Genomic DNA, 19,042 nt, shown 5'->3' with positions numbered 1-19,042 from the left:
TCGAGTTATTAATAAAAAGATACTGGCTTGTGAGCAAGGAGTAATCTTAATTTATTGATCCAGTTTCATAAGCAATCCTGTATGCTGGCTTCGGAATCAGCCTGAGTCCAAATTCTTCCCTCACTATTGCTAGTCACTGACCTTGGAACCTTCTATACGAGTTTACTCATGTATAAAATGAGAATAATTTGAGAATTAAGTGAAATAATGTGCTTAAATATCTTATTATGTATGGTACATAATAATTTTTTGATAAATATTAGCTTTTTTTTATTATTAAAGAGTTCCTGGGTGGTCAAATGGTTAACGCCCTCAGCTGCTAAACAAAAGGTTGGAAGTTCAAGTCCACCCAGAGGCACCAGAAAGCAAGCCCTGACCATCTACTTCCAAAATATCAGCCATTGAAAACCCTATGGAACATAGTTCTACTCTGACACACATGAGGGATGCTTGTTGGTGGGCTGCTGGGCTTTGGTTTTTTTAACTGGCTTATTATTACTAAATTCTAAACCAGTAATACTCTCCTACCAGCAATATCATAGGGCCAAAAAATTATTAATGATCACAAAATGCTCAACAAATTTTGAAAAGCTAACATTGAAATACAAGAAATGACCTCTCTAAAATAAATGTGTTAGGTAGCATTTAACACAGCCTGACACAACAAAAACTTTTCTATGGCAGGATTTTATCCTTTGTATTAAACATGAAACTACCTAGTTAGCAGAATTAACAAAGGTCAGACTTCAGGATATAACATCTGCAGCCTTGGCACTGTTACTTGAGACTCGTCCTAACAAACCAAGCTGTTCCTGTTTATGAAGCAGGGCTGAACCTGTTTTCTAGACCCTGGAAAAAAGTTGCTACAAACTGCAAAGTATTATTATTGACTAATAACAAGCATCCTCCCTTAAAATTCTGCTTGTTTTCCTGAACTACCCTGGCTACACAGACAGAAGCAGCCACTGCCTTTGTTGCCACTGCATAATTGATTGCTGCTTGAGATACTCTGAGATGTCTGTTGGGTTTTCTATTGTCTTTGTTGTTCTCATTCTTTTTTCACCCTGTTGAATCTTTAAAATGATTGACATGCAACCTTATTTTGTATTTCACTGTTTTAAGACCGAGAATCAACTCAGTTTGGAAAGCAAGAGTTGAGCTCAGCTTAAAGCAACACAGTGAGTGCCATGTAACCATTAGAGATGCAAAACTCAAGGAACCACCAGGTTGCTTCTACCATGAAGTTCTGTGGAGTCTAAGATTAATTATAGCCTCCTGTCCTTCCTACAGCATCCCTCCCTTCCTTCACCTTGACCGTGATTCCAGTTGCTAACACAAATCATTGATTTGGTCATTCTTCAGTATGAGGAAGAGTATCACAGAAGGCCTTTTTTTTTACCCTCTAGCATCCAAAACTCATTCCAATTAATATGTGAATATTTCTTTAGGACAGCCTCCTAACTCTTACGTCCCTTTTAGGTAATTCCCAACCCTGAGCATTTATTTTTAGTATTTGCCTAGGAATATAATTGCTGCTAATAGAGTATGAATATGTTCAAATTTTGAAGATAATAGAGAATAGTTTTATAAAGAGGTTGCAGTGCACTAGCAATGCTCTGCATCCTTGTAACACTCCGTATAGTCAGCTATTTTGAATTCTAGCTAGATTTATATAAACGAAGATCATAGACAGGCACTCCAGGACTGGAGTGATCACCCTGTAATGATCGGGGACCCAGGTAAGTTTGACTAAGTTCTATTATTCTAAAACCTCTTTCACCTCATCGTCCAAGATGGCATCTAGAGCCTCAGCTGTCATGTCCACATTCCAGAAAATAGGAAGGAGGAAGGAGCCAAGGAGTTCATGTTTCAGACCATGAAATGTGACCTCTCAGAAGTTCTATTCCATATAACTTTTTTTTGAAATATAGATCATTAGCTAGAACTTAGCCACATTACCTCACTTACCTGCAAGGGAGGCTGAAAAATACAGTCTCTGTTCTGGGCATCTGTGTTTCTGGCTTAAAAAATACGTATATGTTTCCATTACGAAGTAAGAGGGAACAAACAGTCATTTGGGGCCCAGTAGCAGTGTCTGCCACACCCTCTAAGTTTTGTGTTTGGTAAGCATGAACACGTTCTTCTTATAATTTCCTTCATGTCATTGATGCAAATGTTGAAGAGGACCTAAGCACAGGCACATTCAGGAAGTGAAAGGTCCTCCCGCGTCCAGTGGTGAAAAATGCCTTAACCGTATCACTCATTCAACAAGAATCACCTAAATATAGTAAGGCTGAGAGCGGGGGATTTAGGGTGTGGTTGGTAATATCAAAGCTTGCAACACAGCCTCCATAATTGAGGAAACTGAAGATCAAGAGAAATTCAGGTCCGTAGAATACTCATGCCCTTTCTTTTTTGGTCATTCTTTCCTCTTTAATACTTTGTACAATAGGTCTTATCTGATTTCTTTCTGTTAGATTAAGGTGGTTGGAATGAAACTCTTTCTAGCTTGTTATCTCTAACTTGTGTGTTCTGTATTTCAGATTTACAACTCTCTTTAAAACAAGAATATTCCTAGGAAAGCTTTAGGTACCAAATGGTGTAAAATGTTATCGACTTCACCTAAGGTTTGCTTGAGTCAGTGCTTCTCAAACATTAACGTGCATAAAGAATCACCTGTAGGGTCTTGTTAAAATGCTGATTTCTGATTTAGTAGGTATGAGGTGGGACCTGAGGGTCTGTGTTTCTAACAAGCTTCCAGGTGATGGCAATGTTGCTAGTCTTCAGACGACACTTTGAATACAAGACAATTAGACTACAAGCTCCATGAGATGATAGATTTTGTCTGTTGACTACCCACTGTCTTCCCCATAGCACCATAAATAGTATCACAAATAACTGCTGAATAAATGAATAAATAAATAATATTATGTATGGCTCCATAAGATGACATAAGCAATGTATGTAAAGTTCGACTTAATTTATTTCTACTCATAATTACCATGTAATAAGCATCTACTTCATTCTAGGTATTATACTTTAATGCTATTGATCATTTAGTGCTCACAAAAATTCCATGAGTTATGTATCATTTCCATGTTGAAGATGACGAAACTGAGAATCAGAGAAATTAATTTCCCCAAAATCCCAAAGTCAGAAAATAAAAAAGCAATAGAGCAGGGAGTTTAACATATCTGTGTAATTCTAAAGTCCACTATGGTCTACTGCCCATGGCATCAAGCTCCGTTGACAGACTATTTCCCATCCTCCTGCTTAAATTTGCAGATACTGCACCCCTTTATACAGCTCTCTAAAAGAGGGGAAAGGTGGCTGTAGCAAATCGGCCAGCCCCATGGCTTCCCCACCCCCACCCCCACCCCCGCCCCTAGAAGTTGTCCGCTTTCAAGTCAGCCTACCACACTAAGAAAAACAATGTATTAGGAAGCGTCTTAATAACAAATACCCACTCTTAATGAGAAAAGATATAGGCAAAACATTGCCTTAGAACTGTGATCTGGTTATCAAACTATCAGTTTTGTACAAAAGACAGAACTAACTTATATCTTCTCAGCCTCGACAGAAGGATTTGAGAATTGAAAATGACTTATAGATCTCATTATAGTAGAGAAAACGTTGTGTCCAGAACCAGAAGACCTCGTTTCTAATGAGGCTCCACCACTTACCAGCCCAATGGAGCAAGGTGCTTAGATTCTCCCTTGGATAAAATTATTTTAACAACAACAATAGTAGTTTACCAGCCAGTCTTACAAATTAATTATAAAAATCAAACAAGTCAATGAATATAATAGTGTTTTGAAACACTCATTGAAAGCAGTAGTAAAAAGAACATGGACTTTGGAATTGGAAAAACCTGCATTCAAATCTCACTTCTGCTATTCCATTGCTACCTGTGAGAATTTATACATGTTATGTAAGCCCTCTGAGTCTCGGGTTGCTCATCTGTAAATGCGTTTGTAGTAGATTAGAAGTGGTCACATCACAAATTTTTTGCAGCTCCTCCAATCTAGAAATGGAATCTATTTCCACACTCCTTGAATACGGGCTAGGCTTGTGACTGGCTTTGACCAACTGAATGCAGAAAATGATGTGCAAGTTTTGAGTCTTTGTATCATGAAGTCATGCAACTTCCAGTCTTGTCCTCTTGGGGCGCTGCAGCCATGAGAATGAGCTCCAGCTAACTTGCTCAAGAAAAAGAGACCATGTGGAGGGAGAAAAACCCTTCTACATCAACTAGCCCCAGTCTACCCTCCCATGGATGGCTACTATATGAGTGACCCCAAATCTGATCCGCAGAAGAAATGGCCAGCTGAGCTCAGAGCAAATTGCTGACCCGAAGAATTGGGAGTAAATAAAATGGTTTTGTTACAATCAATAACTGATAGAGTGTGCAATATTGACTCTGCAAGTTGTTATAAGGATTGGAAACAATGACTACAACACACCTAGTCCAGTGCCTGGCATACACTATGTACTCAATAAATGCTAAATGTATTAGTAGTTTTCAAAAAAATGTGTATTTTAGAAGTTGTGGGCAGTTAAAAGATAAATGCATTTTTATTTAGTCCAACATATATAGAAACTTCACTTAATAGAAGTTCACATTTAAATCTTAGATTGCCTAAAAATAATCAAATTCTTCATAGAAAAGCGACAAGTTAAATATTAGAATGCTTTGCAATCCCCTAGTCCAGTTCTTCATTGCAAATAATTTACTGTTGTCAAGAAATTACTGATACTGCTTTCAGAGTTTTCAAGGGAAATACTACAATATTTCCCTTTGTGGCCTTTTCCTCCATTAAGTTTAAGTTCTCTTTCTTTGTGCCTAGACAAAGTCTGCACTAAAGAACATAGCTATCTGGCTGCCTGCTCAACCGAGACACAGAGCTTATTTCCACATTCCTATCACTACAGTGCAAACGCTTGAGACCTTTCTGTGTGACTTATACCAAGACTCTGGTTTTGTGAATAAAGAGCTGATAGGCAAGTGTGATGAGTTGTGTCTTATCTCAGGGAAAGTTGCTCTCACAACTCTACGATATAGGCAAATGAGATATTTATAGACCTGTTTGGTTTTTATTTATTTTAACCTTACCTGTTACCTGTTGCCGTCGAGTTGATTCCGACTCATAGCGACCCTAAAGGACAGAGTAGAACTGCCCCATAGAGTTTCCAAGGAGTGCCTGGTGTATTTGAACTGCTGACCTTTTGGTTAGTAGCCGTAGCACTTAACCACTATGCCACCAGGGTTTCCTTAGCCCATTTTATACATGAGAAAATTGAGATCCAAAGAAATTAAATGATTTTTCTAAACACAGTAAGGGGTAGAGTTGGTATCCTAATTCTCCATAGGCAAATAACTATAAATTATTCTTTTGATTATTCCACACTAATTGTGATGAAGCAGAAGTATTAACTTGACCCAGACATTGTCAGCGAGGGTGTTATTAATCTAAGGGACAAAAATTGCTCCTTAGGGGCTGAAAAAGAAAAAAAAACTTAGATATTACAAGATTTTTTGTGGCCCTTCAAAGGACCATAGAACTTAAACAGGTATACAAAGTATGCTATCATTAGGTGCCGTTGAGCCGATTTTTTGACTCATCACGACCCCGTGTGACAGGGTAGAACTGGCCTATAGGGTTTTCTAGGCTGTAATATCTATGAGAGCAGATCACCGGGTCTTTCTCCCACGGAGCAGGTAAGTGGGTTTGAACTGCCAACCTTTCGGTTAGCAGCTGAGAGCTTAACCATTCTGCACCAAGGTTCCTTATACAGGCAATATTAAAATTTCATAGGGAGGGGGAAGATTATGGGAGGAAAAAGTGTCTAAAAAGACTCATAGTTCTTAGTTGTTGTCGGAGTCGATTCCAACTTATGGTGACTCCATTTGTGCAGGCTAGAGCTGCTCCATGGGGTTTTCAAGGCTGTGACCTTTTGGAAGCACACTGCCAGGCCTATCTTACCAGATGCCTCTGAGTGGGTTGGAATCACCAACATTTTGGCCAGGAGTTGAGCACTTAACCATTTATGCCACCCAGGGGGTCCCAAAAAGACTCCTCGGGGACTGATACTTAAAAGAAGTTGAGGAATACTGACAACCATTTCTGTCTCTCTCTCTCTTTCTCTCTCTCTCTGCCTGTCTTTCTTACGAAAATCTGCCTGTTAATGTCTTTAACCCCTTTGAAGATTCTCTGGTTCTTAGAAAAATTTTCATATTTGTCCAGATTAAGAAAAAAAACTAAGAATAAGTGATGTGAGGAACAAAGGAAAAGAATGTTTTCTAGACACAGAACTGGTAGAAGCGAGAAGTGCCAGGAGGCAGATCCTGAGTGAAACGCCAATAAAGCGAATGCCCTTTCTTCTGTCCTGGGTACTTGAAGTCCATTTCCTATATTGTAGCAGTGGTTTTCACCGTCTACCCCCATCTCTTCTCTCTCTTCCTTACTATTCTCCCAGAAAATCCCTACAATTCATTAAGATACAAGGTATTAAAATTCATGGACCTGAAGTTCCCAAAAAAGGCTAATGGGCTCATTTAGAACCAAACAGCCTAAATCAAAGTGGACAACACGAAAAGCTGAGACAATAGGTAATCATGGTGGCATTGTGTCTTCAGATTCCATATCTAAAGTTCTCCAGGGTTACTCGATCCTAGCAGCTCTTCCTTGTCTTCTTAGAATGACTCCAGAACGACTTCCATTAAAACTTTTTTTTTGGTTGTTCAAGCTTTTTTTTAACTTGGGGCTATGTCCTTTGCAAACATAGGAATACTAAGAGAGGTAGAGACAGCTAACTGTTCTCTTAAAATTGTGTGCCGGTTCTTCCACAGTATACGTTGTCACCAGGAAACTGCAGCTCAGTCGGAAACTACATATCCAAAACTCAGCACCTCAAGACTGGGCCATTCTTACTCATGGAAATGAGTTGTCGAAGTAGCAGGTAGACACCAGATTGTAAAGGCCTTGAACTAAAACAAATCCTACGAATCTCAGGATTCCTGGTACCATACTCATTATATCACCTTTGAGGACAGAAAGAGCAGATCATTCTTTCTGAAAATTTTTCCTATTACTCATGACATGGGCACCAGGAGAAGCAAATGGCGGAACTCTACACATAATTGATGTTTGATATTGGGCTAGTTCCAAAGACAGTCAAATGGAACCTGAACTCATGGTTGATCAATGGCCTTTGCAGTAGCTTGACACAAAACTCTGCTTTTTGAGTTCTTCGAATGGGATAGTGGCTGACTAATCAAAACGAATCATCTCTCTTGGGATGGATGAATGAATAGAAAATGCTCACAGGGAAGGCAGATAACTTAAGTTATGGTTATATACAAAATACGGAGCCATGGATGCACAATGGTTAAGCATTCAGTTGTTAACTGAAAGGTTGGCAGTTCCAACCCACCCAGCAGCTCAGCAGGAGAAAGACCTGGTGCTTTACTTCTGTAAAAATTACAGCCAAGAAAACTATGTCACATGGGGTCTCTATGAGTTGGAATCAACTCAAAGGCACCTAAGAGCAACATATCCAAAATAATGCAAAGTTATTGTTACAATTCTTTTCTTTTCTTTAATTGTTTCTTTAAGTGACAGTTTACAGTTGAAGTTAGTTTCTCATACAAAAATTTATACACACATTGTTATGTGACCCTAGTTGTTCTCCTTATAATGTGACAGCACACTTCTCCTTTCCACCCCGGAATTCTCATGTCCATTCAACCAGCTCCTGTCCCTTTTTGCCTTCTCATCTCCCCTAGGGACACCAACTGCCCATTGAGTCTCATGTATCTACTTGACCTAAGAAGCACTCTCTTCACCAGTATCATTTGATGTGTTATAGTCCAGCCTAATTTTTGTCTGAAGAGTTGGTTTGGGGAATGGTTTCAGTTCTGGGCTAACAGAAAGCCTAGGGGCCATGTCTTCTGGGGTTGCTTTAGTCTCAGTCAGACTATTAAGTCTGGTCTTTTTACTAGAATTTGAGTTCCGCACCCCACTTTTGTCCTGCTCCGTCAGGGATTCTTTGTTGTGTTCCCTGTCACAGCAGTCATTGGTGGTAGCCAGGCACCACCTAGTTCTTCTGGTCCCAGGCTGATGGAGTCTCTGGTTCATGTGGCCCTTTCTGTCTCTTGGGCTAATATTTTCCTTGTGTCTTTGGTGTTCTTCATTCTCCTTTGCTCCAGGTAGGTTGGGACCAATTGATGCTTCTTAGACGGCTGCCTGCTAGCTTTTAAGACCCCAGACACCACTCACCAAAGTGAGATGCAGAACATTTTCTTAATAAACTTGGTTATGCCAGTTGACGAAGAAGTCTTCTAAAACCATGGTCCACAGACCCCCACCCCTGCTACTCAGTCCCTTGAAGTATTTGGTTGTATTCAGGAAACTTCTTAGCTTTTGATTTAGTCCAGTTGTGCTGACTTCCCCTGTATTGTGTGTTGTCCTTCCCTTCACCTAAGATATTTCTTGTCTACTATCTAGTTAGTGAATACCATTCTCCATCCTTCCCCACCCTCGTAACCATCAAAGAATGTTTTCTTTTGTTTGAAGCTTTTTTTGAGTTCTTATAATAGTGATCGCATACAATATTTGTCCTTTTGTGACTAATTTCACTCAGCATAATGCCTTCGAGGTTCATTCATGTTATGAGATGTTTCACAGATTCATCGTTATTCATCATTGCGTAGTATTCCATTGCGTGAATATACCATAATTTGTTTATCCATTCGCCCATTGATGGGCACCTAGGTTGTCTCCATCTTTTTGCTACTGCAAACAGTGTTGCAATGAACATGGGTGTGTATATATCTACTCATGTGACAGTTCTTATTTCTCTAGGATGTATTCCAAGGAGTGGGATTGTTGGATCTTATGGTACTTCTATTTCTGGCTTTTTAATTAAGCACTAAATTGATTTCCAAAGTGGTTGTACCATTTTACATTCCTACCAGCAGTGTATAAGTATTCTAGTCTCTCCACAACCTCTCCAACATTTATTACTTTGTGTTTTTTTTAATTAATGCTAGCCTTTTTGGGATGAGATGATATTGCGGTTTTGATTTGCATTTCTCTAATGGCTAATGATCGTGAGCATTTCTTCACGTATCTGTTAGCCGCTGGAAAGTCTTCTTTGGTGAAGTGGCTATTCATATTCTTTGCCCACTTTTTAATTGGGGTATTTGCCTTTTTGTTGTTGAGATTTTGCTTTTTTTTTTTTTTTTTTGTAGATTTTAGAGATCAGGTGCTGATCAGAATTATCGTAACCAAAAAATTTTTCCCAGTCTATAGGTTGTCTTTTTACTCTTTTGGCAAAGTCTTTTGCTGAGCATACGTGTTTGATTTGCAGGAGCTCCCAGTTGTCTAGTTTCTCTTCTGGTGTTTGTGCATCGTTAGCAATGTTTGTATTCTGTTTATGCCACATATTATGGCTCCTAGCATTGTCCCTATTTTTTCTCCCATCATCTTTATCATTTTAGATTTTATATTTAGGTCTTTGATCCATTTGGAGTTAGTTTTTGTGCATGGAGTGAGATATGGATCTTGTTTCATTTTTTTTTTTTTTGCATATGGATATCAGTTATGGCAGCAGCATTTGTTAAAGAGACTGTCTTTTCCCCAATTAACAGACTTTGGGCCTTTGTCAAATGTCAGCTGCTCATAGGTGGATAAACTTACGTCTGAGTTCTCGATTCTGCTCCATTGGTCTATGTATCTGTTGTTGTACCAGTACCAGCCTGTTTTAACTACCGTGGCAGTACAATAGGTTCTAAAATCAGGTAGTGTGAGCCTCCCACTTTGTTCTTCTTTCTCAGTAATGTTTTACTTATCTGAGGCCTTTTCCCTCTCCAAATGAAGTCGGTGATTTGTTTTTCCGTATCGCTAAAAATGCCATTGGAATTTGAATCCAGATTGCAATGTATCTGTAGGTTGCTTTGTTGAGTCTTCCTATTCGTTAGGAAGGTATGTTTTGCCGCTTACTTAGGTCTTTTTTGGCTTCTTGCAACACTGTCTTTTAGTTTTCTTTGTATAGGTCTTTTACATCTCTGGTTAGATTTATTCCTAAGTATTTTATCTTTTTGGTGCCTATTGTAAATGGTATTGATTTGGTGAGTTCCTCTTTGAAGTTCTATTTGTTGGTGTAGAGGAATCCAGCTGATTTTTGTATGTTTATCTTGTATCCTGACACTTCGCTGAAATCTTTTATTAGTTCCAGTAGTTTTCTACTGTGTATAAGGTTTTCAGTGTATAAGATCATACCATCTGCAAACAGAGACACTTCGCTTCTTCCTTGCCAATTTGGATGCCCTTTATTTCTTTTTCTACCCTAACTGCTCTGGCTAGGACCTCCAGCACAATGTTGAATAAGAGTGGTAATAAAGGGCATTCTTGACTGGTTCTCATTACCAAGAGGAATGCTTTCAGACTCCCTCCGTGTAGGGCAATGTTGGCTGTTGGCTTTATATAAATGCCCTTTATTATGTTGAGGAATTTCCCTTTTATTCCTATTTTGCTGAGAGTTTTTATTATGAATGGGTGTTAGACTTTGTTAGACTTTTCTGAATCAATTGATAAGATCATGCGGTTCTTATCTTTTGTTTTACTTATGAGATGAATTACGTTAATTTTTTTTCTAGTGTTGAACCATCCCTGCATACCTGGTATGAATCCTACTTGGTCATGGTGAATTATTTTTTCGATATGTTGTTGAATTATATTGGCTAGAATTTTGTTGAGGATTTTTGCGCCTGTGTTCATGAGGGATATTGGTCTGTAAGTTTCTTTTTTTTGTGGTGCCTTTACCTGGTTTTGGTATCAGGGATATGCTAGCTTCATAGAATGAGTTTGGGAGTATTCTGTCCTTTTCTATGCTCTGAAATACCTTTAGTAGTAGTGGGGTTAACTTTTCTTTAAAAGTTTTGTAGAACTCTGCAGTGAAGCCATCTGGGCCAGGGCTTTTTTTTGTTGTTGGGAGTTTTTTTTTGTTACCTTTTCAATTTCTTCTTTTGCTATGGGTTTATTTAGTTGTTCCACCTCTGTTTTTGTTAATTTAGGTAGGTAGTGTGTGTCTAGAAATTTGTCCATTTTCTCTAGGTTTTCCCATTTGTTAGAGTACAATTTTTCATAGTATTCTGTTATGTTTTTTTTTTTTTTATTTCAGTTAGGTCTGTTTTGATATCTCCCATCTCATTTCTTATTTGGGTTATTTGCTTCCTCTCCTGTTTTTCTTTTGTTGGTTTGGTCAGTGGTTTATCAATTTTGTTGACCTTTCCAAAGAACCAGGTTTTGGTCTTGTTAACTCTTTCAATTGTTTTTCTATTTCATTTAATTCTGCTCTCATTTTTACTATGTGGTTTCTTCTGGTGCCTGAGGGCTTCTTTTACTGCTCTCTTTCTATTTGTTTGAGTTGTAGAGTTAATGTTTTGATTTTGGCCCTTTCTTCTTTTTGGATGTGTGTGTTTATTGCTATAAATTGACCTCTGAGCACTGCTTTTGCTGTGTCCCAAAGGTTCTGGTAGGATGTGTTTTCATTCTCATTTGATTCTGTGAATTTCTTTATTCTGTCCTTGATTTCTTCTATAACCCAGTAGTTTTTGAGCAAGGTCTGGTGCTCCAATCATTCGTAGGTTATCCCTTTTCTTCAGTTTCCATGTGTTTGATTTTTTTCCTTGCTTTTTCTGTTATTGATTTCTACTTTTATGGCTTTATGGTCAGAAAAGATGCTTTGTAATATTTTGATGCTTCAAATTCTGTTAAGGCTTGCTTTATGGCCTAATACATTGTCTATTCTAGAGACTGTTCCATGTGTGTTGGAAAAGAAAGTATATTTGGCTGCTGTTGGATGGAGTGTTCTGTATATGTGTATGAGATCAAGTTGGTTGATTGTCCCCTTTAGATCCTCTGTGTCTTTATTGAGCTTCTTTCTGGACGTTCTGTCCTTCACTGAAAGTGGTGTGTTGAAGTCTCCTACTATTTTTGTGGAGCTATCTATCTCTCTTTTCAATGCTTAATCTATCTCTCTTTTCAGTGCTGTTAGAATTTGTTTTATGTATTTTGAAGCCCTGTCCTTGGGTGCATAAATATTTATTATGGTTATGTCCTCTTGGTGTATTGACCCTTTAATCATTATATAGCGTCCTTCCTTATCATTTGTGGTGGATTTTACTTTAAAGTTTATTTTGTCAGGGATTAATATTGCTCTTTTTTGATTGTTGTTTCCTCGATATATTTTTTTCCATCCTTCAAGTTTTAGTTTGTTTGTGTCTTTGAGTCTAAGGTGTGTCTCTGGTAGGCAGCATATAGATGGATCATGTTTTTTTTAACCCATTCTGCCACTCTCTGTCTCTTTATTGGTGCATTTAATCCATTTACATTCAGCATAATTATTGATAGGTATGAGTTTAGTGCTGTCATTTTGATGTCTTTTTTTGTGTGTTGTTGAGAGTTTCTTTGTTCCACTGAATTTTCTTTGCTGAGTTTTTTTTCTTTGTGTATTTTCTTTTCATCTTTTTCAGTGTTTTTGATTTTGTATTTGGTGAGTCTGTTTTTCCTTTTTTATTTTGATGTGTAGGGTTGTTAGTTTCCTCTGTGGTTACCTTAATATATTTCTAAGTTTAAGCCAAACTTTTATTTCTTCATATTGCCTTGACTTCCTCTCCATATGAAAGATCTATGACTACATTTTTTCAGTCCCTCTTTTTTGTTTTAATGTCATCTTTTACTTATTGACATCTCTGTTTTCCTATTTTCAGCATTTTAGCTTTGATTTATTTTTGTGACTTCCCTATCTGGGTTTATATCTGGTTGCTCTGTCCTGTGTTTTAGTCTTGGGTTGTTATCTGATGTTATTGATTTTGTAACCGGAGGATTCTCTTCAGTATTTCTTGTAATTTTTGGTTTGGTTTTTGCAAATCCCTAAACTTTTATTTATCTGGAAATGCCCTGACTTTGCCATCATATTTGAGAGACAGTTTTGTTGGATATATAATTCTTGGCTGGAAGTTTTTTTTTTTTTTTTTTTTTCCTTCAAGGCTTTATATATGTCATTCCATTGCTTTCTTGCCTGTATGGTTTCTGCTGAGTAGTCTGAGCCTAGTCTTATTGACTCTCCTTTGTAGATGACTTTTCATTTATCCCTAGCTGCTCTTAAAATTCTCTATTTTTGCTTTTGGCAAGATTGATTATAATATGTCTTGTTCATTTTCTTTTGGGATCTACCTTGTGTAGGATTCGATGAGATTCTTGGATAGATATCTTCTCATCTTTCATGATATCATGGAAGTTTTCTGCCAACAATTCTTCAACAGTTCTCTCTGTATATTCTGTTATGGAAACCCTGGAGGCATAGTGGTTAAGTGCTATGACTGCTTATCAAAAGGTTGGCAGTTCAGTTCCACCAGGTGCTTCTTGGAAATTCTATGGAGCAGTTCTACTCTGTCCTATCGGGTCACTATGATTTGGAAGCTACTTGATGGCAATGTGTTTTTTTTTTTTTTTTTTTAATTCTGTTATCCCCCCGTTCTGTTTCCAATCACTCATAGATTATTCCTTTTGATAGAGTCACACATAATTCTTAGGGTTTCTTCATTTTTTAAAGTTCTTTTATCTGGTTTTTGCTCAAATAAGTTGGTGTCAAATGGTTTATCTTCAGTCCCACTAATTCTGCCTTCCATTGCCTCAATTCTGCTTCTATGACTTTCTATTAGGTTGTCTAATTCTGAAATTTTATTGTTAATCTTCTGAATTTCAGTTTGCTGCCTCCCTATAGATTCTTGCATCCTGTTAAATTTGTCATCGGACTCTTCTATAATCTTCTTAAGTTCCTCTATTGCTTCGTCTTTGTGTTCCTTGGCTTGTTCTGCATTTTGCCTGATCTCTTTCCTGATCTCTTGAAGAGTTCTGCATATTAATCTTTTGAATTCTACCTCCAGTACTTCCAGGAAGTTATCTTACTCTGGAAGATTTATTGATTCTTTGTCTTGGGAGCTTCCTGAAGCTATCATGGTCTGCTTCTTTATGTGATTTGATATTGACTTTGTCTCTGAGCCATCAATAAATCACATTTATTCATTTTATGTTTTTGCTTACTGTATCCTAGCTTCTTGTTTGGTTTTGATATGCCCATATAGACTGCTCGAGTGAGCTAGTTTGATTATTTTTGACTTTGAAGCTCTAACATTCTGTCACCAGGTGGTTAGAGCAGTTGCTAGGTATATGAGCCCAGGAGTCCATTAACTTTTCTTGTATGGATTCAGCTCAGGTATCCAGATAGATGGTCACCAAGTGTGTGGTGCAGGCTTTTACTTACAGTCCTAGATGGGCAGGGGTGATTGGAGTAGGCACAGGTATCTGGCTGCAGTAGGGTTCACGTGCTGAGCAAGGCAAGGGGCTGATGGCTGCCCCTGAGTGTCTGGGAGGAAAATGTGTCCCTGTTCCCTAGAGCGTGCAGGTGGGTGGGTTTTGCATCCAGAGTATGGGCACCCAGTGCTGTTGGCTGTAAGGACTAGGAGGCACCATTTGTTCATGGACACACTGCTGCAGGTGGGTAGGTGGCAAGAGTGGAGCCACCAGTCCTGAGGTCCCTGATGTGGGTAGGTGAGTACCCTTCTTAATGGACAGAGCAGTGTCAAATGTCACAAAACTGCCACTCCACCATATAGCTGATATACTGATGTTAGGCTTCAGGTATATCCAAAAAAACCAAACCCACTGCCATCGAGTCAATTCTGACTCATAGCAACCCTATAGGACAGAGTAGAACTGCCCCATTCAGTTTCCAAGGAGCCCCTGGCAGATTTGAACTGCCAGCCTCTGGGTTACCAGCCATAGCACTTAACCACTGTGCCACCAGGGTTTCCCTCAGGTATATACCCTGTTTTGTTGTGCTAACAAGGGTCTAAAGTGTTAATATGAGCCCGCACAGGTCTAGGCAGGGGTGAAAGGCGTTCAAAGTCCTTGGACCCCTTATACCTATGCCTAGGAAAAGCAACTATACCTCCCCTGAGTTCCTGGCTTAGAAGAGCTGACAAATTATTTTTTCCCATTTGTTAATTTGTTCCCTATCAAATGTGGGAGAATGCCTCAGGACACGTGAAGGGCTCTACTTCCGGCCCAGGGGAAGCAGCAATCAGCAATCATTGAAGCCAGCTCAGGACCTGGTGCAGAGCAGGGGGAAAGCAGGGAGAGAAGTTCTTCCTTAATGGGGTATATTTTGATCTGTGTCGTAGGCTAGATGCATGTACTTATGTTTTTCCGATTGAGGGCCGCTTCTTGCTGGTTCTGGACGGTTGAGCAGACTCTCCACATCTCAGTCTCTCCCAACATGGAAAATGTGTCCCAAACACCACTGCTTGCCTCACCGCTCTCATCATCCAATCTGGCCTGCAGGGTGCCGATTCCCACTGAGTCAGGTCTGGTAACTCCTCCCTGCTTCTGAACTGTCTCTCCCTCCCTCTGCCACTCAGTCTGATTCCTCAACTTTGCCTTTGATGTTCAGGGCTCCTAGATTGTCTTATATAATTGATTCACTTGTTTTTTCAGGTCTTTGTTGTAAGAGGGATGACTGGAAGTGTCTGACTATTCTGCCATCTTGGCCTTGCCTCCTATTGTTACAATTCTTCATGAAATTTATGGAAGAGCCCAATTTTGGAAGCAACAGGATCTGAAGCAAATTTACAACAGCAGACGCAGGCAGCATCCCAGATTACCTTGTTTTATCTTGATTTTTTATGCTGAGTCTGCATTATCAGTGGTGATTTCAGTGTACCACTTCCATGCAAGCTTAGAAACAGACACACTGAACTTTTTATGCCATATTAAAAATTTAGTATTTTATCCTGAAGGTGCTGTTCCTACCACCAGGTAATAATCATATTATCAACTTCTAGGAAATATGAACAATATACTTTCAGTCCAGGCTTACTCAACCCCTAGTAAAGAGCCTTGAACTCAGTAACACTGAACAATTTTGCATTAAGTAAAAGAGAAGAAAAAATAGGTTAAAGGAAACTGAAAAGACTGTTTTATAACACATATAAAAGTAGTGTTATAAAATAGTACATCTTTCGACAGAACATTGATACTTGAGAAATTCTGTGGATAAACTTGGTAAGGCTTGTGCCTTTGGTGTTGCAACTCTGATTCCTGCTGTTGGCTAGCAAGTGGTTGTGGAGGTAGAGTAGATACCGTTAAGCTACTGCCAGTAAATGAGATAAAAATCAGATGGAAGAGTTGTGCACTGCAAGACACGAGTAGTTTTATTTATCAAGTAAATGCCTTATATCAACTTGGCAATCAAGATTTCACTGCCTGTTTTTCACAAGGTGCTATTTAGTATTTTACAACAAAAGTTCTATAGTCAATTATCCTTGGAAAATGTTAGTTTAAACTCAGTTGTTCAGGGTTATTAATTGCAGAATTTTTTTAGAATTTGCATTATGAATGTCTTAAGAAAGTGTCTTAAGCGTACAGCATTATTTCCCTAACTTATTTGACCTTGTAACTTTATTTGAAGGAACATCTCAAATATAGCTCAGAATCACTAGTTTACTAGTTTTTGTGCTCTGGCACTGACCAAAGAACTCATTTTTAATTAAGTGTCTCAAAAATTTCTAAGAAAATTTAGCAAAAGCAATTATTTAGCAATTATTATAATTAGGTAGAAATTCTTTGCTGTTATTGTTGGTTGCCATGGAGTTGATTCCAACTCATGGTGACCCCGTGCGTGCAAAGGAGAACTATGCTCCATAGGGCTTTTAAAGCTGTGACCTTATAGAAACAGACTGCCAGGATTTATGTGCAAATTCTTGCTGAAAAGAAATTCTGCATCTGAATTTATCATGGAAACCTCAGCCAGAATGAAGAAAAGAACCATATTTACCAGAAGGAGCTGCATACCCCTCTCCTTGGGAATAGAGAGAGTTCCAAGGAACGTGGACTTCCCAGGCCTCCTGGTCATTCAAAAAAAAAGAACTGTTCATCTCAAGAAACAGACAAAAATTAGTTATTTTATGGCACAGCTACTTTGAAAATATATTTTCACTGCTTTTATATCCAAATAACTAAGCTACTTGTCTTAGGCTGGGTTCTCTAGAGAAGTAAAACCACTGAAGTGTTTAAATATATATACAGAGAGAGATTTATAATACGGAGGAGACCTGGTGGTGCAGTGGTTAAGTGTATGGCTGCTAACCAAAAGGTTGGCAGTTCAAATCCATTAGCTGCTCCTTGGAAACCCTATGGGGCAGTTTTACTCTGTCCTATAGGGTTGCTATGAGTCGGAATCAACTTGATGGCAATGGGTTTCGTTTTGGTTTTTGGTATATTCAGAAAATAGCTCACGTGGTTGTAGAGGCTGAAATGTCCCAATTCCATGGGTCAGATGGAAAGCTTTTCCTGATCCACATAGCCACAGGGGCTGATGATCCCAAGACTGGCAAGTCGAACATCAGGTCTCTGGCTCACAGATCCCAAGATCGGCAAACAAGATGGCAGGTAAGCTGCTAGCTCAAGTCCAGACAACCAGAGGTCAGACGAACAGGTACAAGCTGTGGGATCCAGAGCCAGCCAAAGCCCAAGAGCCTTGCCAGAAAGTTCAGCTATATAAGATGCAGGTTAGACTCCCAAGGAAACTCCCTTCCAACTGATTGGCTATTCACAGCAGATCCCACCATGGAGGTGATCGCATCATTATACGACTGCCAAACTGCGTTATAACTGTCAAAGCACTGAGAATTATGGCCCAGCCAAGATGACACACAATCTTAATGATCACACTGATGTTCCTTTTCATCTTGATGAGAATAACAATAACATTCTGTTTGAATTAGAATACCAGTGGATTGACAGCATTTTTTCTTCAAACATGGTCATTTTCTTTTAAAGAAAGACTTCATTAAAAGATGTGTATGGATCTGGTTGACTTGAAATACCAATTAAAAACTAAAAAGAACAGTTATTCTATCTATCTGCATAAAGATGTAACCTGCAAAATCTGCATAATGAGAGTATTAAAATGTGTTTCTTGTCATTGCTCCAACAACTCATAGCCTATTTTTAAAAAATTAAATCTCCACTAATGAACCTTACTGAGCTGGAGGATGTTCAATGCTAGCTGCTGCTGAGAACATGGAAGACCATACAGTCCGTCCTTTCACAGAGAGTCCAGGAGTTACAGTTTCTTGTAATTTTTGCTTGTTGGAAGAACTTGAAGAAGGACAAAAAGGAGTAAGTGATGTATGGTTAGCCTTGAAGATGATGAAGATATGACACTTACAAGGTAGACAGACATGATAATTGGGCCACCAAGGACAAATTATGAAAACAGAATATATAGCCTGAAAGTCGTATGTGGGTCTAAATACCCAGAAGCTCCTCCATCATATAGATTTATAACGAAAACTAATATGAATGGAATAAATAATTCCAGGGGAATGGTGGATGCATGGAGCATATCAATGTCAGCAAAATGGCAAATTCATATAGCATTAAAGTTGCACTTCAAAAGCTAGGACCTCTAATGCTATCCAAAGAAAATATGAAGCTTCCACAACCACCAGAAAGCCAAACATACAACAATTAATATTAGTGAATCCTAAACTTGTCTTGAATCAAAAACCTTCTACTGATGTTACTGTCTTGATTAAGTATGCCAATGCAAAATACCTACACATTAAGTCAAAGAATTCCAGCTGCTAAACATGACCTGGACATTTGTAAGAATACACTCAATATTTGTACACCCGTTACGTTTTCAGGTCACAGGAGGAAAAATGCAGCACTTCTCTCTTCTCAAGGCACTGTCATTTAAACATCAACTTGAAGTACTGGAAATAGAATTCAAGTTTACAAAATGAAAGCTTGCTGGAGAAGTGTCAGGTTGCTGTGAAAGGATGTATGTTTCTGAAAACCAGTCTCCAGGAGGGAACCATCAAGGCCATGCTGTATCCATTTTGCTCAGTGAAAAAGCTGCAGTTTAAATTATTTTAAGTAGCAAGTACAATGAATATTTTGGCAGTTAT

General features: G+C 38.6%; 1 pseudogene; it reads left to right on the top strand.

The window, feature by feature from the left end:
- Positions 1 to 18,228: 18,228 nt before the first annotated feature.
- Positions 18,229 to 18,671, top strand: LOC104845743 (ubiquitin-conjugating enzyme E2 variant 2-like; annotated as a pseudogene).
- The last annotated feature ends 371 nt before the right edge of the window (positions 18,672 to 19,042 follow it).

The sequence above is a fragment of the Loxodonta africana genome, chromosome 14 (genome assembly GCF_030014295.1).
Source record: "Loxodonta africana isolate mLoxAfr1 chromosome 14, mLoxAfr1.hap2, whole genome shotgun sequence".
In the NCBI taxonomy this organism is placed as follows: Eukaryota; Metazoa; Chordata; class Mammalia; order Proboscidea; family Elephantidae; genus Loxodonta; species Loxodonta africana.
This window is presented reverse-complemented; position numbering and strand designations above follow the sequence as displayed.